This window comes from Typopeltis vanoorti, chromosome 2 (assembly GCF_054136105.1).
Source record: "Typopeltis vanoorti isolate ZY-2024b chromosome 2, IOZ_Tvanoo_1.0, whole genome shotgun sequence".
In the NCBI taxonomy this organism is placed as follows: Eukaryota; Metazoa; Arthropoda; class Arachnida; order Uropygi; family Thelyphonidae; genus Typopeltis; species Typopeltis vanoorti.
In genome coordinates this window covers 4,792,826-4,818,207 of record NC_143550.1, presented here as the reverse complement: position 1 = coordinate 4,818,207, position 25,382 = coordinate 4,792,826, and the positions used below count along the sequence as shown (strand labels likewise).

At 36.2% G+C, this 25,382-nt stretch overlaps 1 protein-coding gene and 1 pseudogene across 2 annotated transcripts in view; one reads left to right on the top strand and one right to left on the bottom strand.

The window, feature by feature from the left end:
* Positions 1-25,382, bottom strand: part of LOC150108792 (kinesin-like protein KIF11-B) — a 706,328-nt gene that overhangs the window by 4,195 nt on the left and 676,751 nt on the right. The gene's annotated exons all lie outside the window — the stretch shown is intronic.
* On the top strand, positions 15,757-15,926 carry LOC150108793 (U2 spliceosomal RNA; annotated as a pseudogene).

Here is a 25,382-nt window from a genome sequence, read left to right as displayed (position 1 = left end):
TATCAATATGTCCTCTAAACTTTAACTCTCTATCTAACACCACTCCTAAATCTCTAACTTCATCTATTTACAGGAGTACAGTTCCATTAATGTAGTACACAGCTTGTAATCAATTTATCCCAAAATGCATAGCTTTACATTTCTTCACATTTAACTGACAGACATCTATTATCTCTTGCCCATACTGACAGCCTATTTAAATCATCCTGATTAATTATTACTCTACCTAATTTTGCACCATCAGCAAACAACTGAACATTTCCTTTCAAATTATTTCCTATATCATTTATATACAAATTAAACAGCAGTGGTCCCAACTGCTGTTTAATTTGTTTTCACCTCGATTCTGCTCCTACATATATCACTTTTTGATATCTGTCCAGCAACCAATCTTTTATTTACAAAACCAGTGTCATATCCATTCCCCCCCTTGTTCTAATTTTCATAACAGAGTTCCATGTGGTATTCTGTCAAATGCCTTTGTAAAATCCAGCAGAATCATCATGTAGCTGTTTCCTTTATCCAACACAGATGTTACTGTATTATAAAAAAGTTAGTAAATTACTAAGGCATGACCAACAATTAACCAAGCCATGTTGCACCTCATACAGCAGTGGTGTTCAACCTTTTTTACTACATGGGCTACTTTTCTATAAAAAGTTATTCGGCGATCTACTCTCTTATATAGGTCACGTTCACCGTTGATTGATACGGTACAAAGTGCCTTAGACGATAGAAATATAAGATCTGAAATTATAGAAATATAATGTTGGAGTCTTGACAAATAACAGATTGATTTGGAGGAAAATTGTAGACAGGAAGTTAGTAATGATTTAATTTTTTTCATGTAGTACTATCATATCCTGTACATGGCATGAATTTGATGATGATGAAGGCAAGTATTGTTGGAAAGTTTTTATTGAACTTAACATGTCAATTAAATTTTTATCTCTACCTTGTAACTCTAAATTTAAATTGCTTAATTTTGTACAGAAATCTAGTAAAAATGATAAGTGTAACAACCATCTTTTATCACTCAATTGTGGATGAATATCTCTCCTTTTTCATCAAGAAAATTTTTTATATCGTTAATTAATACAGGAAATCTTTCTAAAAATTGACTTTTGCTGAGCCAGCGAACATTATTGTACAACAGAAGTTCCCTATCACCATCTGCCTGTAATTTAATAACTGCCTGTTGAAGGGCTTGAACAGAATTTACAATTTTAAATGTAATATCCAAAACATCTTTTGTGCTTAATCTTTTACTACACAGTACTTGTTGGTGAATAATACAGTGGTACGTTAAAAAATCTGGAAATTTGTCATCATTTTTACATAATGAAATGAAGCCTGATTTATTACCTATCATTAAAGGAGCACAATCAGTAGTAATAGACACAAGTTTAAAAAGCAGAAGTTTGTGTTGTTTAATATATTCATCAAATGCTGAAAAAATGTCTTCTCCCCTAGTCCTTCCCAATAAGCTACTCTATAAAATGATAAACTGAAATTGGAAACGGATACGACGTCAGCTTGAAACGGATGCAGGCTGTAACGTTTTTGTCAAGTTATTTGAAACGTTTTGAAACTCAGGAGCTACCCTGAGTGTCGAGTATTCAAAACATGGGGGATTCGGCGCCGTAGGCGTCAGAACCCTCTAGTAATGGTACAATTTTCAAAAGTTCTTCTTTACTTGAATAATCTTGCGAATAAATACCATTAACTGAGCAATACAGTGAAGTTGTTTGATTCATCAAATTGTAATGAAAACCCAACACACTGGTGAATGTCTGACATTACCCTGGCCTGGAAACTTTTCTCCGGCAATTGAAACTCTTCCTTTTGGCAATTTGAAACCTTGTCTGCAGCCTAGAAGTGGTCTCTCTCTAGCGACGTCTCGAACTGAGAAGCTCCTTTCTGGAAGAGGGAAACTCCTCTCTCAAGCAACGTGGATCCTTCAAGTTATTTCCTATATCATTTATATACAAATTAAACAGCAGTGGTCCCAACTGCTGTTTAATTTGTTTTCACCTCGATTCTGCTCTTACATATATCACTTTTTGATATCTGTCCAGCAACCACTCTCTTATTTACAAAACCAGTGTCATATCCATCTCCACTTGTTCTAATTTTCATAACAGAGTTCCATGTGATATTCTGTCAAATGCCTTTGTAAAATCCAGCAGAAATCACGTAGCTATTTCCTTTATCCAACACAGATGTTACTGTATTATAAAAAAGTTAGTAAATTACTAAGGCATGACCTACCCTTAACCAAGCCATGTTGCCTCATACAGCAGTGGTGTTCAACCTTTTTTACTACATGGGGCTACTTTTCTATAAAAAGTTATTCGGCGATCTACTCTCTTATGACGATCTACTCTCTTATATAGATCACGTTCACCCAAGCTGATATCTGATTACGCACAAATAAACAACTAAAAACTTTATTTGTGTATTTAAAAATTTATTTATCACTTTTAATTATTTTAATACAACAACAACAAAAAAAAAAAAAAAAAAAAAAAAAAAAAAAAAAAAAAATTAAATTAATATATATTGGAATAAAATATTTCTCTATTTTGGAAAACCAAAGTTAGAAAAAAGAACAGATCGATTACAAACTCACAAGTTAGAGGAAAGGCTGGTTGATTAAAAAAAAAAAAAGTTAATGTGAAATTTGGCATTATTCGAACCTCACAATATTTTCATAGTCAAGTTGATATGAAGAAGTGGCCGATCGCAGACAATCAACCAAATGATCATTTGTAATTTGGTTTCTTAATTGATTTTTTATGACGGTTATATTAGAAAAAGCGGATTCTGAAAACAGAATTTTTCACACAATATCAGTTAATATTGGGAATTTTTCATGTATATACTTCCAAATGACTTCATTGTTTATTGATTTTAAATGTAAACTATTCTGAAAGTTTATTATCTCAAGTTCTACTTCAGCTTGGTTTATATCAAACAACCCACTAATTTTATTTGAAATTTCTGTGATGTTCAAGTTTTCTTGAAATGGATTACGGATAAAAGATACAATCATTCAGTTTTATTAAAATCTTTAAATCTTGAATTTATTTCTACCTCAACCAATTCTATTTCATGAATAAATTCTTTTAAATCATAGCAAAGCATTTCTTGATTTTGTTCAAAAAATTTTAATAAATATGGGAGATGTCTAAATTCGTGGTCATTTATATTTTTCTTTAATGAAAGTAAGTATTGTTGGAAAGTTTTTATTGAACATAAACATGTCAATTAAATTTTTATCTCTACCTTGTAACTCTATATTTAAATTGCTTAATTTCATACAGAAATCTACTAAAAATGATAAGTGTAACAACCATCATTTATCACTCAATTGTGGATAAATATCTCTCCTTTTTCATCAAGAAAATCTTTTATATCATTAATTAATACAAGAAATCTTTCTAAAAATTGACTTCTGCTGAGCCAGCGAACATTATAGTACAACAGAAGTTCCCTATCATCATCTGCCTGTAATTTAAATAACTACCGTTGCAGGGCTTTTCCTTGAACAAAATTTACAATTTTAAATATAATATCCAAAACATCTTTTGTGTTTAATCTTTTAATACACAGTACTTGTTGGTGAATAATACAGTGGTATGTTAAAAAATCTGGATATTTGTCATCGTTTTGACATAATGAAATGAAGCCTGATTTATTATCTATCATTGCAGGAGCACAATCAGTAGTAATAGACACAAGTTTAAAAAGCGAAAGTTTGTGTGGTTTCAAAAATTCATCAAAGGCTGAAAAAATATCTTCTCCCCTAGTCCTTCCCAATAATTTACTCTATACTATAAATTGATAAGCTGAAATTGGAAATGGATTGACGTCAGCTTGAAACGGATGTAGGCTGTAACGTTTTTGTCAAGTTATTTGAAACTCAGAGGCTACCCTGAGTGTCGAGTCTTCAAAATTCGAGTCATCGGAATTCAAGGAGAACTGGCCTACCAGTCCAGAACACGGGGAGTTGGGCGGCGTGGGCGTCAGGGGGCAGAACCCCCTTTGTAATGGTATAATTTTCAAAAGTTCTTCTTTACTTGAATAATCTCGAAATACCATGCGAATAATTACCATTAACTGAGTAATATCAGTGAAGTTGATATGAAGTGAAGAATATCAGTGAAGTTTTTCATTACAATTCGATTCATCAAATTGTAATGAAAACGCAACACACTGGTGAATGTCTGACATTAACCTGTCCTGGAAACTTTTCTCTGGCAATTGGAACTCTTCCTTTTGGTAATTTGAAACCTTGTCTGAGGCCTAGAAGTAGTCTCTCTCTAGCGAAGTCGCGAACCTCCTTTCTGGAAGCGGGAAACTCCTCTCTCAAGCAACGTGGATCTGGGCAGTCTCTCTGACGGTGACTCTGGACCGGGCAGCCTCCTATCTGACAGCAATTCTGGAACCGGAACCCCTTCTGCTTGCTTCAGTCCCTTTTTATTAGGCTTCCTCTGAGACCTCGCATGAAGTTTGCCAATCCCTAAAGAATCGGTATGAGTCTTTCATCTTAAGTTTTAAGTTCGGCACACCTTTTGTTCTCCTCCGCTTTCTTTTGATTGTAAGTTGCTAGCCACCGGAAAGTTGTTTGAACCCTTCCTGACTGACTTCGGAGATGTTTACACTTAGAGCCTGTAAGCCTTTCTCATACATACAAGTTTCAATAACAATCTTTCTAATGCCACCATGTTCAGCTTCGGCGACAAAAACATCGCCTTTGTTTTTAACACTCTAACATATTCTTATTAAAGCAGTATATACAGTTAGCTTCAAAAGTTATTTACAAAAACATCTAATACAAACTATACCGAGACAAACAAAGTTTATTTTTTTACAATATTCACATGGGACTTAACCTAAGTAAAAAATCGATGTAATATGCTTTGGAATATTTAATATTTAAGCTACAATCGAGTTTTTACACTTTGCTTATAATCGTATTCACTCGGCTCGCTGTTTGACTTCCACTGATCCAAATTAATTCATTTACCCGGACTTATAAGAAAATTACTGATTTGACAATTTTAACGGAAAAATAAATAAATAAGAGCAATACACTGAAAGCAAATTAAAAATAATACAAAATAATCATAAATAAAATATTATGTTTTCAGTTTTAATTAAATTTGCAAGTAAGGAGGAATACACAAGAGATCGACCAAAAAATCGACGGCTTGAACACCCCTGTCATACAGTATCCTATCTTTATTCAACCATTCTTGAATTCTCTTTTTGACCAATTTTTCCAGTACTTTTACTACCATACTTGAGATACTGATTGGTCTATAATTTGTTACTGCATTCTTAGAATCTCTCTTACGCAAGAGAATTATTTTTTCCTTCTTTCCACTCCTTTGGCACTCTACCAGGGTTAAGACTTAAAGATCCTAGTCAGAAGATGCCAGTTACCTTGCAAATTCTTGCAAAATCCATGCTAATATCTAATCTAATCCTTCAGGTGTATTTACATTGAGATTGTGCAATATCCTAAAAACCTCCAATTCTCCCTCTGTTCTCACATCAACCTTGCAAATTCTTGCAAAATCCATGCTAATATCTAATCTAATCCTTCAGGTGTATTTACATTGAGATTGTGCAATATCCTAAAAACCTCCAATTCTCCCTCTGTTCTCACATCAGTCTCTGTCACATGTTACAGCAGTATCCTCACTTGGATGATATACCCTTGTGAAGTTGTCACTCGGTAACTCAACTTTTTTATATGCTTCTGTCCTCATCAGCATTCATTAATGTTAATCTTCCATAATCATTCTTCTCATACTTGTCACATAACAAAAGAATGCTTGGATTTCCTTTGGCTTGCTTGACTAGATTCTTCTGATAATCTAACTTTCCTTTCTTATCATGCTGGTCACCTTTCATCCTCCACAGCATTTTCTTCTTTTGTAGCTCATGCTTAATGATATTACTCTGCCTATGATGAAGTTGTTCAATCTAAGTCTCAGCTTTAGAAGGTTCCAGCAGAAAGAGGGTGAGACGTTTCATTACATAAAGGTGGCTCCAAGATAGAGGAAGCAAACTACAGATCAATTAATATATCAGGAGTGATGTTAAATTCTTGTAAAAGTTGGTTAAAGGTAAAATCCAACAGTGTGGGGATAGAGATGCGATACTCTATAATAGACAGCATGGCTTTGTAAAGGTATGTCCTGTCTTAGTAGTTTATTCACATTTTATAAGAAAGAGACAGCGAAATTGCACGAAGGAAATGGTTACACTATGACATTGCTAGGCTAGACTTTGCAAGGTATTTGACAGAATACTGCATGGAAAACTATTACAAAAGTTAGAGCAAATGGGAATGGATATGAAGCTAGTACCATGGATGGAGGGGAGGGTGGCTGACAGACACCAGAGGGTAGTATACGGAGTGGAATCTAGGGAATGAGGGTGACTAGCAGAGCACCTCAGGTTATGCACTAGGGCCACTACTCTAATTTGTATATCAATGACACAGAGAAAGATTTAAGGAGGGATATTCAGTTGTTCGCTGAATGATGATGCAAAACCAGGGAAAGCAATAGTTGATAAACATGATGCAGATATTCTGCAGGACTATTTAAATAAACTGCCATTGTGGCAAAGGATAGTAATTGGCAATTTAATGTTGCAAAATGTAAGATTATGCACTTCAGGTTGAAAAGATTGCATACAGTGTATCATATTAATGGTATTGGATTGCAAGAAATTGATGATGCCAGGAAGTTGGGGATAATGATGGACATACTGCAAAAGTTGGTGAAATAACTTAAAAGGATTACTTGGATGTTGAAAACATGCTAACAAGTAAAGATAGTGAAATGATTATTCCTCTTTATAAGGCTATAATTTGGCTGCATTCTGACTACTGTGCACAGATTTGGTCACCTGGGTTCAGGAGGTGGAAGAGAGGATTCAGAGACGAGTGACTAAGCTGGTGATAGGTCTGTAGAATGCTCCCTATGAGAACAAGTTGAAAATGCATGTGGGTTACAAAATTTAGCTGATAAGTGGAAAATAGGGGGCACAATAGAAAATTTTAAGATGTTAAAGATTTTTATAAAATCGATGCAAAGAAAAATTTCAATATCTGACAAACAGTCAGAGAACTAGAGGTCATCTGTGGAAGTTGCATCAGAGGGGTTTGCGGACTAGATTTTTGGCATGGAGAGTGGAATGGATTTCCAGAATTCGTTGACAGTTCCCTGACAATAAATGACTTCAAGGAGAGGGATGATAGGTTTTGTGCATATAATAATTAGTTTGAGTCTCCAGAAGATGATGAAGAAGAAGGAGAAGCTTGGTTCAGGCCAAATAGAGGTTGTCAAGATAAGCTTTTTACTTTATGACAAGAAGTTGCAAAATCATGGGAATATGACAAAGTGCATAGAGAAGAGCTTTTCAGAACACTACAGTTATATGGGATAAATGAAACATTATCAAGAGCAATAGATAGTCTATATTTAAGTTGTAAGTCAGCCCGTTATAACTGAAAGAAATACAGGAAAATGGTATGATGTAAAATCAGGGTTAAGACAAAGATGCACATTATCTCCACTCTTATTCATCATCTATATGGATCGCATTATGAAGGAAAATGGCAATAAATTTAATATTAGAATTGGAGATACCAAACTTAGCCCTGCTTTATGCAGATGATGTTTACTCCTAAATACATCTGGTGCAAATCTACAGGGTCTCTATCTAATTGAATAACAAATTTGACATGAAAATCAGCAATAAAGATCAAAACTGTGAGAACAGGCAGTAACATAGAAAACTTCAGCTGCATTCTCAATGGAAACTTATAGAACAAGTAACATATTTTAGCTCTTTAGGCACAGTTGGTAAATTAAATTTGGAAACAGACAACAGAATAAGCAAGGCTTGCTGGTGGGCAGCCAAATGAATAAATCTTTATGGAATAAGAGAATTAGTCCAAACAAGCAGTGTGAAATTTGTTTTCCTATTCATTTCTGTTTTACTTAAGAAATCTGTTTATGGCATGCTGTAGTATAACCCTCCTGCTGTTGATTCTGCTGCTTACCTCAAAGATTTTGACAGTGTTCAAAGCAGTTTTAATTCATGAATCTGAAAGTGGGATCAACAATAAAGCACTTAATCAAAGACCACAGACATGAGCATTCTGAGAAAAATCAGAAGAGAGCTAATTTAAGGCAATATGGTGACTTAAATAGAATGGGTGAGGAAAGGTTAGCAAAACAGGTGTCTGATGCCAAGAAAGCCAGGAAAAAGAGACACAGAGAGGGGGGGGGGGGACCAGGCATTTGACATAGTGAAATGGGAAAATCTTATGGAAATGTTATGCAAAATAGGTTTAGATTGGAGAGATCGAAGGTTAATAGCTGAATTATATATGAACCAGAATGCCATAATAAAGACAAAAGTAGGAAAAACTAAAAACTGTGTGATTGGAAGGTGTAAGACAGAGATGCTGCCTGTCACTGACGCTCTTGAATATATTTGCAGAAGAAATGATGAAAGAAGCATTTGATGAAGAGAAAAGAGGAATCACTATTGGAGGAAGAACAATACAGAATATTAGTGATCAATGATGATCAATCAATTTTAGCTAATACTGAAGATGAACTACAGCACCTAATGCACAAATTTGAAAGTATATGCAAGAAATATGGTATGAAAATGAACATAAAGAAAACAAAAGTGATGAATCTCCAGGAACTGTCAAGGTGACGATGAATGGAAAAAGCGTAGAGCAAGTGAGACATACAAATACCCTGATAATATAATACAAGAAAATGGAAAATGTGACATGGAAATAAAAGAAAGAATTAACAAAGGAAAATATGCATTTTATAGCAAGAAAAATTTGTTTATTAATAAAATGAATAAAAATTTAAAGAAAAGACTTAAGTGTTATATTTGGAGTATTATGACCTTATATGGGTCAGAAAGATGGATAATTGGGAAGAAAGAAGTTAAAATATTGGAAGCATTTGAAATGTGGTTATGGAGAAGAATGGAGAAAATAAAGTGGACTGAAAAAATCACCAATGAAGAAGTATTACAAAGAGTTGAAGAAGAAAGGAATTTACTAAAGACCATAAGAAAAAGACAGAAAAAGTGGATAGGACAGGTATTAAGAGGAGAAAGCCTAATGAAAAGAATGATAGAAGAAAAAATTGAAGGAAAGCAGCCAAGAGGATATCAAGAAATGAAGGAGGAAGCAAGAAACAGAGGAAATTAGAGGAAGAGAATCTGCTGAGATATATACCATTGAACCTGTCAAGAGACAGAACACTAATGACGATGATGATATTTCAATTTTCTAAGGCACTTTTTACCATCTCAAACCACCCATATCTTGGTCTTCCTCTTGTTTTTTTTCCTGCCAACCTGGCAGAGAACACGTTTTTTGCTAATCTTTCCTCTCCCATTCTGTTTAAGTGACCATATCACCTGAGATTAGCTCAAACACATTCCTGGATGCTAATAATGTCAAGTTCTTTCCTAATATCCTCGTTTTTAATATGATATTGCCATTGATGCCATCTGTTCACACATCTAATCTTTCTCAGGACTCTCATATCTGTGGTCTCTAGTCTTTGGTCAAGTGTTTTACTTCTAACCCAGCTCTCATATCCATAAGTTAAAATTGGTTTGAACATTGTTTTGTATACAGGTAACTTAGTGTTTTGACTTATTTCTCTATTATTCCATATAAATTGATTCAGTTGATTTCCTACCATACCAGCTTTGTTGATTCTGTTGTCTATTTCCATATTTAATTTATCATCTTCACTAAAAATCATGCCTAAGTAGCTGAACTGTTTTACTTGTTCTATAGGTTCTCCATTCACAATGCAGTTGACATTTTCAATGCTTCTGCCTATTTTCATTGCCCTTGTTATTGCTGACCTTCATACCATATCTATTACAACAGTTATTCAATTTAGTCAGGGAATCTTGCAGACTTGTAGCGGATTTATTTAGAAGTATAACATCATCCGCATAAAGCAAAGAGCTGGCATTAACATCTCCAATTTTGATATCAGGTTTAATACCACTTTCCTTCATAATGCAATCCATATAGATAATGTACATTCTTGTCTGACACCAGACCTAACATTAAACCAACTTCTTGTATTTCCTTCAATTCTAACTGCTGACTTACAACTCAAATAAAGACTAAGTATTGCTTGATATAATGCCCCACTGACACCATACAACTGTAGTGTTTTGAATAGCCTCTCTCTTGGCACCTTGTCATATGCCTTTTCCAGATCTACAAAACTTAAATACAGATCTTTTTTAGATTCCCATGATTTCTCAACTATTTGTCATAAAGTGAAAATCTTTCTCAAGTATACTTGCATAAATCTTACCAGGAACACTCAGCAGAGAAATACCTCATGTAATTCTCACATTCAGTTTTCCCTTTTTATATATGGGTACTATGAGAGCTGTACTCCAATCATTTGGAATTCATCTGGAACAGTTAATTAGTAATCACCAATATGGATTCCGCCATTCTTGTTCTACAGCTGACCGCTTAGTTAACTTCACCCACATTTGGACACAGGCCATGGAAAGATTTGAAAAAAAACCTATGTTATTGCTCTTGATATTTCAAAGGCATCTGATCATATCTAGCAAAGATGCGGCCATCTTATGGCCTCTTTCCTGAGTTCTGTGATGGGATTGCCTGTTTCCTCAATGGTCATTCATTGTATGTTACGGTGGATGGCCTACTCCCATCAGATTTCCCCAAATATGCTCGCATTCTCCACGGGTCTGTGCTCTTCCTCCTTACATCAATGACTTCCTTTCTCTGACATCAAATCCTATTCATAGTTTTGTCAATGACAGCACTTTTCATTCTTCTTCTTTCTCATTAAGAAACCTTGTAGTACTCAAATGATAACCTCAAGATATTCCATTACCAGTGACTTAACCAATGACCACCTCAACATCCTCAAATGGGGCGACAATTTAGTAAATTTCAATGATGAAAAACTCAAGCCTGACTTATTACCTGTAAGAAAAATCCTATCTCATATCTCTTACTTTTGATAATGTTCCAGTTTCCTTTCAAGATCAGCTTCTCTTCTTGGGTTGACTGTCACATCTACTTTATCTTGGCACAAACATATTACACACATGCCTCCTTAGTCTCTAAATAGCTTGGTGTTCTTTTCATTCTAAACATTACTCCTCTTCCTTTGAACTTCTAACACTTTATAAGTCTCAGATCCAACCAACCTCGGAGTATTGTTCCAACATTTAGGATAGAACACCAAAGACCTCCCTAAGAATCCTTGATGGTATTCAAAAGAGGGCATTCTGCTTAATAGATGACCTTCCCTCACAGATTCCCTTCAGTCACTTTACCAAAGGTGCTCTGTTTCAGCCCTGATTTTTTCTATTGGTACTTCATGGGCATTGCTCTTCTGAATTGGCTGCTATTATTCCTCCACTTTTTTTCTAACCATGTAATAACTAGACAGCCACTGGCCAACATCCATACGCTGCCCAGCTTCAAACACCCCGAACTAACCTCTCATCATCTTCCTTCATTCCATCCACTTCTATTCTTTGGAACAATCTCCCCCATACTGTTTCTCCCACTCTTTAAGAAACACATCGATAGGCTACATTTTTTTCTCAATCATTTGCCCATACATGGCATGTCTTGTGATCATTATGTGTGGAGTCATCATAAAAAAACATTTCTTTAAATGAAATATAATAGAAAAATCTCATAGAAATATGCGTATCGTCTACATTTCATAGCTTTAACACATTCATGCCTGGCGGTGTCACATCCTGCATTTCCCTTCACGTGAAAACTTGCTTCAATGAATATTATATCAATTCTTTGTTGAATGGGCACATTTTTACAAGGTAAATATATATGTATGGCATGTTAGTCTGTATGTTTTCAGTTATATTCTAATTGTAAAATTAGTATTCTCTCAACAATAATATAGAGTAGTGATTTTCAACCTTTTTCATAATATGGTACACCTAGACTAATTATTAAAATTCTGAGGCACACTAAAAATATATTCTTTTAATTTTTTTGACGATCTGGCAAAAAATAGACATAATTTTGATTGGTAAATAATAATATTTGGTTAACCGATCAAGTGTTGATCAATTTTATTAATTAACTGAACCAACTAGTTTCGCCACACGTATCTGTTGGCTTCTTCAGGGCACTTACATATAGGTTTAAACACTCTCACAATTATGTGTAACTGCAAAACTGACAAGAATAAAAACTGACTAGAATAATTACAAATAAAATAGTATCGAACGTGAGTGAAACACGTATCGCGTGTACAAGATCAGCTAGCTGTTGCTGAGGAACCTTCTGTAGTTTGTATTAAAGTTCATTTCTTCCGTTTTTAAGGCTCTGATTAGGATTTTCCATATCTCTGGCAGTATTAGGCCTTGATTTCTGTTAAGGTTCACAGTAGAATGGGCGACTGTGGCTGCTTCTTTGAACATTCTTGAATGGTAATCTTCCTCTAAGTAAGGGGAACAGCTTTTGTCCCACTCGATGACATGGTTAGTTGTGGAGAAATGAGACGATAGGCCAGAAATGTCCTGTCTGTTGTTTTTGACATAGCCAATGTGCTCCTTTTGCCTGATTTCGAGGCTTCTCGAAGTCTGTCCGATGTAATTAGAGCCACATGAGCATGGAATATTATAGACTCCAGCATATTTGTAGAAAGGATGGTTGTCTTTTGGAGATCTTAGTAGTTTACGAATAGTATCTATAGGCTGAAATGCTACTATTATTTTGTGTTGTTTGAGGAGATTGGCGAGCTTGTTGGAGATGCCACTTACATACGGAATTGCAATCGTTTTTATATATTGAATCTCTTCTTGTTCTCTTTGTGGTGGTTCAGAGAAAAGGATTTTATTGACTAGTCTTCTTGGATAGCCGTTCAAGTACAGATTGTTGGAAATAAATTTTAACTCATCTTGAAGGGTCTTGTCCGTTGAGATGCAAATAGCTCTTTTCTTTAACATGTGTATAATGCTGAGTTTATGTGATATGTGGTGAGAGGAGTTAAAATGTAGGTAGCGACCTGTATTGGTCGGTTTTCTTGATTTTTTAATGTTGGATCTTTTGTTAAAAGATGGTAAACAGACAAGTCAGAAAGTAGATGGTTAACTTTGTCAAAAGATCCAACATTAAAAAATCACAATGATTCCAACGAATTACTACGCAATTTATCTAACTGGCCAACAGACTTGATTAAAAAACTAAAATCGATGCATCCTTTAACTCCGAGACTCTATGGAGTTCCAAAATTGCACAAAGAGGGTATTCCTTTACGCCCAATCGTTGATGCAATCAACTCGCCCACCTACTTATTGTCAAAACATCTCTCGAAAATCCTACAGCAATACATCCACAACTCAGAGTTACATCAAAAACTCTGGACATTTCGTAGAAAAGCTAAAAAAACATCAAGATATCGGATAATGATCTTCTAGCCAGCTTAGATGTCACCTCTCTCTCTTTACAATCATTCCCGTAGTAAAGGTCATTGACATCTTAAGTACCTTGTTCCCACAAGATATAACCGTATTGTTTGCTCACTGCCTAAACTCCAATTATTTTTCTTGGAAAAATAAAATCTATCAACAGTTAACAGGCTTGGCAATGGGAAGCCCACTCTCACCTTCATGTGCTGACCTCTTTATGGAAGACTTAGAAAACAAAATCCTATCACAAATTTTTCCTAGACCTAAAATTTGGTTTAGATATGTGGACGATATCTTCATCATATGGAACAATAACAAAGATGACATATATGATTTTCTCAAAAAGATCAACGCTTTCCATCATTCTATTAAATTCACTCTGGAACTTGAAAGAGAAAAACAAACTGATGGCAGTTTAAATCTATCGGTGTACAGAAAACCGACCAATACAGGTCGCTACCTACATTTTAACTCCTCTCACCACATATCAGATAAACTCAGCATTATACACATGTTAAAGAAAAGAGCTATTTGCATCTCAACGGACAACAAGACCCTTCAAGATGAGTTAAAATTTATTTCCAACAATCTGTACTTGAACGGCTATCCAAGAAGACTAGTCAATAAAATCCTTTTCTCTGAACCACCACAAAGAGAACAAGAAGAGATTCAATATATAAAAACGATTGCAATTCCGTATGTAAGTGGCATCTTCAACAAGCTCGCCAATCTCCTCAAACAACACAAAATAAGAGTAGCATTTCAGCCTAGATACTATTCGTAAACTACTAAGATCTCCAAAAGACAACCATCCTTTCTACAAATATGCTGGAGTCTATAATATTCCATGCTCATGTGGCTCTAATTACATCGGACAGACTTCGAGAAGCCTCGAAATCAGGCAAAAGGAGCACATTGGCTATGTCAAAAACAACAGACAGGACATTTCTGGCCTATCGTCTCATTTCTCCACAACTAACCATGTCATCGAGTGGGACAAAAGCTGTTCCCCTTACTTAGAGGAAGATTACCATTCAAGAATGTTCAAAGAAGCAGCCACAGTCACCCGTTCTACTGTGAACCTTAACAGAAATCAAGGCCTAATACTGCCAGAGATATGGAAAACCCTAATCAGAGCCTTAAAAACGGAAGAAATGAACTTTAATACAAACTACAGAAGGTTCCTCAGCAACAGCTAGCTGATCTTGTACACGCGATATGTGTTTCACTCACGTTCGATACTATTTTATTTGTAATTATTCTAGTCAGTTTTTATTCTTGTCAGTTTTGCAGTTACACATAATTGTGAGTGTTTAAACCTATATGTAAGTGCCCTGAAGAAGCCAACAGATACATGTGGCGAAACTAGTTGGTTCAGTTAATTAATAAAATTGATCAACACTTGATCGGTTAACCAAATATTATTATTTACTAATTTATGATCAAGAAAAAAACCTTCATGATAATTTTGATTGATTTACATACAGAAGATATTAATAATAGTAATTACTTATCCTTTTTGGGAGCTTCAAGGGAATAAATGCGCAAATTAAGACTATTTCTTTCAATTAATTTGATTTCACAAATCTCACGGCACATCGGTTGAAAATCACTGATATAGAGCATCTGTGGGATGGGAATTGTATATCAGTGTATAGTTAGGATGTTTTCATTCCAAATGTCTTCAATTTACAGTAATTGTCGTTATCATATAGTACCAAGACTCAAATTGTACTCCTTGCACTGTATTTAGTGATATGATAAAGATACTTGTTTTTCACAAATCAGCAGTATGGTGTGCAGGTGATATTTATCACTATACAGAGATATTTTCATTTGTCTTCTGTAAGAATAGGTATGGTGAACACAACTCTGTTTTTCCTGTGAATAAAAATATATTCTTCTGTTTTATGGTAAGTACACCATGGCATTAAGTGCAATATTTCCTAATTTAATAAAACTCATGTTTGATATTAACTTGGTTAGGTTTTGGATTTTACTTTGTTATTTGTAGTAAGGAGACATTTCATGAAACTTTTGTTTCACAAAAGTGTGGTGTGTGTTTTTCATTGCTCCTTGATTGATAAAGTTGATCCTCGAGGTAGTACTGTACACAGTAAAGGTGGAGTAAGCTACAGGCACTGCACCACCTACCATTAATCAGTTTAATATCTTGAAGATGATGGGGCACCTATATCAGAATTTATACTAATAAAACATTCTGCATTTTCTGCTTCTCAGCCTTTTTGCTAAGATATGAATGTAGGATATGTTCTTATCAGCTTACTATTTGATATGAACCATAAGATATTAAACTAATTTTTGGAAGGTGGTGAATTTATTGGGTGTGCTCCACCTTGGCAGTGAGTTGCCTTGTATTGTACAACCTCAGATCCTTTTGGGGTATTGCCTCTCAATCATATACATATATAGCATGGGTGTGTAAAATGTATTCTTTATTGTGGATCACAGTCAGAAAAGTTTGAGAAACATTGGTCTAGACCATAGGTTCCCAAAGTGGGCGGTACTGCCCCCCCCAGTGGGCGATGAAGCCTTCTAGAGGGGCTAGAGTGGGATCAGAAGCATTTGGGGGCGTTCAGGCTGTCAAGGGGTTGGTGGCTCTTTATAGAAGAAATTAATAATATATATTTAAAAATTAATTATCTTTGTGATTTTGTGATTAGATAATCATTTGAAATTTAAATATTGCATTTTAATTCATCTTATGCCCATCTTACACGATCAATTTTTTTTCATCAATTTTCTATTTTAATTATTTAATCATTTGAAAATTTACCATGTCAGATAGAAATAGATGTCAATTTTCTATGTCAATGAGAAAACAGAGCATGTATATATGTGTGCATAATAGGGGGGGGTGCGTTACAAATTTTAATGGGGGGGGGATTACAAAATTTATGTCTTGCAAAGTAGGCAGTGGCCCGAAAAAGTTTGGGAACCTATGGTCTAGACTGTACAGTCATTTGAACTTGGGCAAACAGTGATGAAATTTTGTGGCTACACGGAGTTAGGCAAATTAATTTAGTGGAAGCAGTTTTACAGGCTACAGCTAGATGAAAAAAAAGGGAGCAACATTCTTATGGGAAATATTGCATTAGTCTACACATACTGTGATGGAAACTGGAAATTTGCACAAAATATTTTTCATGCGCACATGGTCTGGCAAAAATTAGAGGGAGCACTGCTTGTGTTCAAATCTTTCATATCAGCTTGTTTATTACCCTGCCTTCATTCTTCTATTGTTCCAACTATCTTTTGCATTTTCCACCACATTCACTGTTCCAAACTTTTGATATGCACAAATGATATAAACAATGTGCTATCATCAATTGCTTATTTTCACTAGCAAACTCACCTGCTTTTTCACAACTTTGTTACTAGTCACTTGCTGCTTTTTCTCAGTATCTCTCTTATTCCCCAGTCACCAATACATCAACTCCACATTCGAGTTGAACTTTACACACACACACACACACACACACACACACACACACACACACACACACACACACACACACACACACACACACACACACACACACACACACACACATCCTTCATCTGCCTTAAAAATCCATAACTTATCTGTATAAGTGTTTGGACTATTATTGTTCAATCGATGTATTAATTATACTAGAAGGAGCAAACAGGATATGTTCAATTGCTTGCTGATGATGTAATGAAAGGCAGAACAATAAGGAATAGACTGATATACAGCACTTACAGAATGATTTCAATAAGTCTGGACTGTGGTCAAATGATAATGACTGTCTTTGCAATGTTAATAATTATAAAATTATACATTTTGGCATTATGATATTAACAAAGCACATTATGCTGGCTACAAGAAACCGATGAAGCTAAGGAATTTGAAGTTCAAATTGCAAAAACTGCAATACAACTCAGAGAATAACTGCAATGATGGAACATTGAGATGTAAGAATACAGAAGTCATTTTGTCTCTTTACAAAGTCTTGATAAATTTCTGCTCAGGACATGGACTAGTTATTACTAACACCATGTTCCAACATAAAAATGCACAAATGCACATGGTGAGAAAATGCAAGGAATGAGAAAAGTCTTATTGACTATGTTATTGTTGACAGTGATGTTTTTCTGCTGGTTCAGAACACAAGTGTATACAGAGGATTTGAAATTGGAAGTGATCATGATTTAGTGCTGAGCAGGATAAAATTGAATTTTGTATTGAAAATAAGAGTGTGCAAGAAAGTTTTGAAATGAATCAAAGTTGAACAGTAGACTGAAATACACAAACATGATTCAAGAAAAAAATTAAAAAAATTTGAAATCAAGAACCAAAGAATGGAGATTCAGTGACAAATCCTGAAGAAAACATTGATTGATTCAGCCAGAGACACATGTTGTGAGGCAAGGATAGAAAAATCAGAACTCCATGGTGAACTCAGGAAGTTAAGAAGTAATGAAGGAAAAGAAGAAAACATATTGTAAGTTTTCCTGGAAAGTAAATCAGCTTGTGCTATTAGAAAATGCAGAGAAAAATATAAGAAAGTGAACCACTGTGTGAATCTGACTAAACAAAAGTCATGGGAAGACTTTAGTAAGAACATAAAAAGTAAATATCCAGAAGGTGGTAAAATATTCTGGAGGCTATTGAAAAAGCTCAGAAATGGAGGAAAGAGTATTGTAAAAGGAACCAGAGATGATAAAGGTGATATAAGAATTGAAGATAAATATATTCTAGATGTCGGAATAATTACTTTGAAAGACTGCTAAATGAAACAAGCAGTGACAAAATGGTGGTAGAAATAACTCAGCAGGAATGCTACCAGGAATATATATATATATCAATACACAAGTAAAAAAAGCTACAAAAACATGAAATGTGGAAAGGCAGCTGGAGTAGATGATATTTGACTAGGAATGCTCAAATATGGAGGTATAAAAGTTTTTCAGTAGCTACATTGCATAATTCAGAAGGCCCGGTGAGAGGATTGAATATCCTTTATAGGCTATGATATGTATAGTCTACAATAGATTTCAATCCTTGTGCTGACCATGTGAACGAATCTTCGAATATCTTTGTGTTTGAACATTGTATTCGTTATTCTTAGATTACTGTAGAAAGAGAAATCGATTAATCTTTGGCCATTTCTGTTTTTTTACTAATTCTCAAAAGTTCCACCATGATTCTGAATTTTCATATTCCCGATGTGATCATTTAAATTAAATTCTCCATTATGTTTTGGAATTGGTTATTATAGAAGTCCAAACTTTCTTCATCTCTCCACCTCCTCTGGAACATATAATCCAAGAACAGAGATTATTACTATTATTTCAGCCAACTCCAAGGAGTCAACAGACTCATCGAGGGAGGCCCTAACATCATGTCAAGAATAACTATTCGACATTCACACAGTATCTATCATACCTCACCTTGAACTCATTCACAGTCATAGCACCACAACAGACACTGGCAGCTTATTCCACTCATTCGCCACTCTCCAAGTAAAAAACCTAGCTCTAACACCTTTGCTAGCCACATTCTTGCCCAGCTTCCATGTATGGCCCCTAGTCCACCCACCATCAGTTCTATTCTCAAAAATATCTTCTGAATTAATCTTATAGAAACACTTCGGTAATTTGAATGTTTCAATCATATTACCCCTCTTCTGCCTATCAACCAATTTTTGCAACCCACAAATCTTCAACCTGTTCTCATAAGGTTCATTCTATAGACCTGCTATCATCTTGATCACTCGTCTCTGGATCCTCTCCACCTCCTCCCCATCAAGAAGAAACCCTGCCGCCCATATCTGGGCACAGTAGTCTAGACGGGGTCTTATCAAAGCTCGATACAGAGGAACAATTACTTGTAAAAGTATTTTTCAGCAACCAAGTGATTTGATGAGCTGATTTAGCCACTTTTGCGATGTGTCCCCCTAAACTTCAACTCCCTATCCACCAACACTCCAAAATCCCTGGCCTCATCAATCTCGCAGAGTATGGTTCCACCAATGTGATATATTGCTGCTAATCTTTTCACCCTAAAATGCATAACCTTACACTTTGTCACATTAAATCGACATCCATTTCCGTTAGCCCAGTCCTCCAAACTATCGAAATCATCTTGCAAAATTTTGACATCCTGTGCACTCACTATTGCTCTACCCAACTTTGCATCATCAGCAAACAAGTGAATACTTCCTCTCAGATGCTTTCCTAAATCGTTAATGAAACTAACTGAAAAGTAGTGGTCCAAGAACAGAACCCTGCGGCACACCACTAGTCACAAGCCGTCTTTTGGACTCTACACCTGAATAAACCACTCTCTGATATCTCTCCGTCCACCACCCTCCTATCCATCTCACCAACCCTATATCCATCCTCATATGCTGCAGTTTACTGATTAGAATTCCATGTGGTAGCCTGTCAAAGGCCTTAGCAAGGTCCAGTAGAATCACTGTAAACCCATTACCCTTATCCAGTTCAGCCATCACTGTATTATAAAACAGTCAGCAGGTTAGTGAGGCATGATCTACCCTTCACAAAACCATGCTGTCCCCCCATACAGTATCCCATTTTCATCTATCCAATCTTGTATTTTTCTCTTGACTAATTTCTCCCAAACCTTGACAACGATTCCTGATATGCTAATTGGTTGGTAATTTACAACAGCAGTCTTGGAACCTCCTTTATGCAGTGGAACTATTTTTCCCTTTTTCCACCCCCTTGGGAATAACCAAGACCTGAGACTCAAATTAAACAAAATGGTCAAGGACATGACAATTCTTTAGCTGCTTCACGTACGACACGAGCTGGTATACCATCCAATCCCACAGATGTATTGACATTGAGGTTTTGTAATAGACTACTCACCTCCACTTCATTCACCACAATTCCCGTATAATCTATTGGTTCATTCATTCCTGCAATATCACCACCTGGATGATATATTCTTGTGAAGTGCTCGCTCAGTAATTCAACTATAACAACTGATTTGGTTACCTCCCTACCGTTGGCATTCTTTAAAATCATTCTGCCATATACATTTTTTCTTTTACTTGCAACATATCGAAAAAACTGTTTGGGATTCTCTTTAGCCTGTATGGCTAATGTTCTTTCATAATCCGTTTTTGCTTTTCTTACCACACTCGTTACCCTGGCCTGCGCTTTATACCATTCATGTGCCTGCCGGTAACCTTTCTCCTTAAATTCCCTCCATAGTTGTTTCTTTTTTTGCAGCTCAAGCTTAATGGTATTATTCATACATTTAACCCCTACTTGATTTATTATTCGGACTCTAGGTATACAGTCAGCCATTGCTTCATGCAAACACTTCTTAACTGCCTCCCATGCACTATCAACATCTAGCCCTTGCAGTTTTACATGCCATGGCACTGAACCAATCAAACTCCTAAGATTGTCATACTTACCTGCACGATAATTCCACATGTACCCTGTCTTAATTGTAAATTCTACACCTTTAGCCACCTCCCAAGTCAAGACCCTATGATCACACTCACCAATTGGTGGGAACATGGTCATATTCGTTACAGCCAAATTCTCGGATGCAATTACTAGGTCAAGTACTCTCTGACCCCTAGTATTTTCCATTACATGCTGTCACAGATAGTTATCCCTTAATAATCACATAAAATTCAATTCCTTCCTCCCATGTGTCCTCTCCTCCTTCCAATCAATGTTATCATAGTTGAAATCTACCATAATAATTATTCACTCATTTCATCAATATGTTTATACATACCATCTCCACCATCCATTCCATTACCTGGTCTATAACAGCACCCAACTGTATATTTTGTTCTGCTAGTCTCAATCTCACACCAAATAGCCTCAAATGAGCTCTTTTCACTATCCTGCAATACAACTTCTATTCTCCTTGGCTGCAGTTCATCAGCTATCACCAATAACACTCCTCTGCCCATTTTATTCTCTCAGTACCTCCTAAACATACTATAACCTACACATTCTATCCCACTAACTATATCATCTTCTGTCAGCTATGTTTCACTAATGCCAATAACCTGTAGCCTGGAAGTGCCAACCAAGGCCAAAAATTCTTCCTCCTTGTTCCTAATACTTCTGGCAATTGTATACATGAATTGAAGAAGCCGATTTGTCCCATCCCTATTTTGATGCCTTATACTAACTATCCCATTCTGATTCATAGTCTTTCATACTCGCTTGGGCATATTACATACATTCATACACTCAACTGTCTCCTTAAAGTCTGCATATCTACCCCCCCCCCCATTAATAACTCTAGTTTCTCTGATTCTGCATATTCACTTCCAACTACATTCGAGAACACCTTTTCAAGTCTTCATACACCAAATCCATTCAAATGTAAAACATCCATCTTATATAAATCCTTTCGTCCATCGAACTCACTCCACACCACTCGTCCTACGTAATTCACACATAAATTCATTTGCAATTATGGCCCCCTCCTTCTATACTCTTCACTATCATACTGCGGCAACAGACTCACCATCCTAACTCTCTCACTTTTGCATTCTAATTGACTCGCTTACATTCCTTAACGTTTGCACCAGGTTGGTACGATTTTGTTAAACTCTCAACTAACACACCTCTTACTAAGGAATCTCCATACAACACTCAAAGATATCCTCTATTAAGTTTCGATCTGAGTTGCAATATTCTTTTGTTACATTATTTATAGTTATTGATGTTGTCTTCAATTATATATTTGATTTAATCCTTTATCCAAGTGTAAGCAAAACAGTTTGCACCTGAAGTATTTTCAGGACTTGGGCAACTCGTGGTAAACGTGGTATAAATGTGTGGAATTTTCAATTAAGACAGGGTATATGTGGAATTACTGGGCTGGTAAGTAAGTATGACAAGCTTAGGAGATTGCTTGGTTCTGTGCCATGGCATGTAAAACTGCAAGGGCTGGATGTTGATAGTGCGTGGGAAGTGGTTAAGGAGCATTTGCAGGAGGTAATGGCTGACTGCATACCTAGAGTCCACATAGTAAATCAAGTAAGAGTTAAATGGAGAAATAACACCATTAAGTTTGAACTGCAAAGAAAGAAACAACTGTGGAGGGAATTTAAGGAGAAAGGTGACCTGCAGGGACACGAAAAGTATACAATTCAGGCCAGAAGGGTAACTAGTGTGGTAAGAAAAGCAAAGTATGAAAAGAAATTAGCAATGCAAGCTAAAGAGAATCCCAAACAGTTTTTTCAATATGCTGCAAGTAAAAGAAAAAAATATATACGCAAGAATGATTCTAAGGAATGCCGACGGCAGGAAGGTAACTGAATCAGTTGAAATAGTGGAATTACTGAGTGAGCACTTTGCAAGAGTATATCATCCAGGTGGTGATATTGCAGGAGTGAAGGAACCAATAGCTTATACAGTAATTGAGGTGAATGAAATGGAAGTGAATAGTATATTATAAAACCTTAATGTGAATACATCTGTGAGATTGGATGGTATACCAGCTCGGGTCTCACATGAAGCGGCAAAAGAATTGTCAGTGCCCTTGACCATTTTGTTTAATTTGAGTCTCAGGTCTAGGTTAGTCATGAGGGAATGGAAGGATGGGAAATAGTTCCATTGCATAAAGGAGGCTCCAAGACTGCTGTTGCAAATTACTGACCGATCAGCATATCAGGAGTCGTTGTCAAGAGTAAAATACAGGAATGGATAGATGATAATGGGATACTGCATGGGGGGGGACAGCATGGTTTTGTGAAAGGTAGATCATGCCTCAGTAACTTGCTCACGTTTTATAACACAGTGACGGCTGAACAGGATAAGGTTAATGGGTTTACAGTGATACTGCTGGACTTTGCTAAGGCCTTTGACAGGATACCACATGGAATTTAATCAGTAAACTGCGGCAGATGGGGATGGATATAGGGTCAGAGAGATGGATAGGAGGGTGGTTGATGGAGGGATTTCTGAGAGTGGTTTATTCAGGAGTAGAGTCCAAAAGAAGGCCTGTGACTAGTGGTGTGCCGCAGGGTTCTGTTCTTGGACCACTGCTGTTTAATTTGTTCATTAACGATATAGGAAAGGATCTGAGAGGAACTGTTCATTTGTTTGCTGATGATGCAAAGTTGGGTAGAGCAATAGTGAATCCACATGATGTCAAAATTTTGCAGGATGATTTGGATAGATTGGAAGACTGGGCTAAGGAGAATGGATGCCAGTTTAATGTGGCAAAGTGTAAGGTTATGCATTTTGGGGTGAAAAGAATAGCAGCAGTATACCACATTGGTGGAACTGTACTCCAGGGATTTGAGAGTGTTGGTGGACAGGGAGTTGAAGTTTAGGGGGCACATTGCAAAAGTGGCTAAATCAGCTCATCAGATCAGTTGGTTACTGAAGAATATTATGACGAGCACAGACAAGCAAATTATTGTTCCTCTTTATCGAGCCTTGATAAGACCCCATATTGACTACTGTGCCCAGGTCTGGGCGCCAGGGTTTCTTCTTGATGGGGAGGTGGTAGAGAGGATCCAGAGGTAAGTGACCAAGATGATAGCAGGTCTATGGAATGAACCTTATTAGAACAGGTTGAAGATCTGTGGGTTGCAGAAATTGGCTGATAGGCAGAAGAGGGGTAATATGATTGAGACATTCAAATTACTGAAGGGTTTTTACAAGATTAATTCAGAGGAAATTTTTCAGAACAGGTCTGGTGGTGGAAGAACTAGGGGCCATCCATGGAAACTGGGCAAGAGGGTGGCTAGCAAGGGTGCTAGAACTAGGTTTTTTGCTTGGAGAGTGGTGAATGAGTGGAATAAGCTGCCAATGTCTGTTGTGGGTGCCATGGCTGTGAATGAGTTCAAGGCAAAGTATGATAGATACTGTGTGGATGCTGAATAGTTGTTCTGGACGTGATGTTTAGGGCCTCCCTTGATGAGTCTAAGGACTCCTTGGAGTTGCCCGTAATATAACAATAAGTTCTGATCACTTGCCTTAGTATCCCATAATGCAAAGCACATCTCCTTGCAGACATGTAAACTATGCATTAAGGTAAGGGTCACTACCCAGACTAGTTTAGGCCTCCATTGATGTTGTCTTTAAGAGATTTGTGAATCATGTGTGATACTCCTGCTCTGGCTCTCTTATACTCCAGTATAGATATGTATGTAGTCATCGGTTTTTCTTTGATTGTCTGATTTTTCTATTTTGTTTCAGTCATTACTGCAATTTTGATTTTCTTTTGATATAGAATTTAATCTATTTGGTTTTCTTTATGAGATAAACTTCTTACATTCCAGGTAGCAAAACGAGTGATAATCTTTTCCATTCGGTACCTTCAGCCAGTCTGTGGTCATTTCTATTTTAGCGATCCTTGAATTCTTTCTTTGAGACTTGAAAGTAATTACAATACTCGTGAATTAGTTACCAGCCAAAGCACAAGGTGTCCCTAGTGGTGGGACTGCCACCTCGAGGCAACCAGACTTGCCTTTTTTTTTTAGTAGGTAGTGGAAAATATAATTTGAGAGGAAAGAGTCATCCCCTCACCCTTGAATTGCTCTAATAGAACTGGGGGGGGGGGAGTAAAAAGTAAGAGAGAGCAGAGGAAAGAAGAATAGAAGACCAGTCTACAGTTATAATATACCAAGTGTATATTAAAAGAAGTAAGATCAGGTCTATCTCTGGTTTGCTGTGCCCATACTCACCAGTGTGAGCCCCTGAGGTTATATATATCTTTAACATATATATATGTTAAAGATACCAAGCAATTTTATAAGCTAGGTTTTTAATCCATTTTCCCAAGTAAGCAAACAGACAAGTAAGTCAAGTTTGCAGCTGCACGTAGTGCAACACAAGGCAACTCGTTGTAA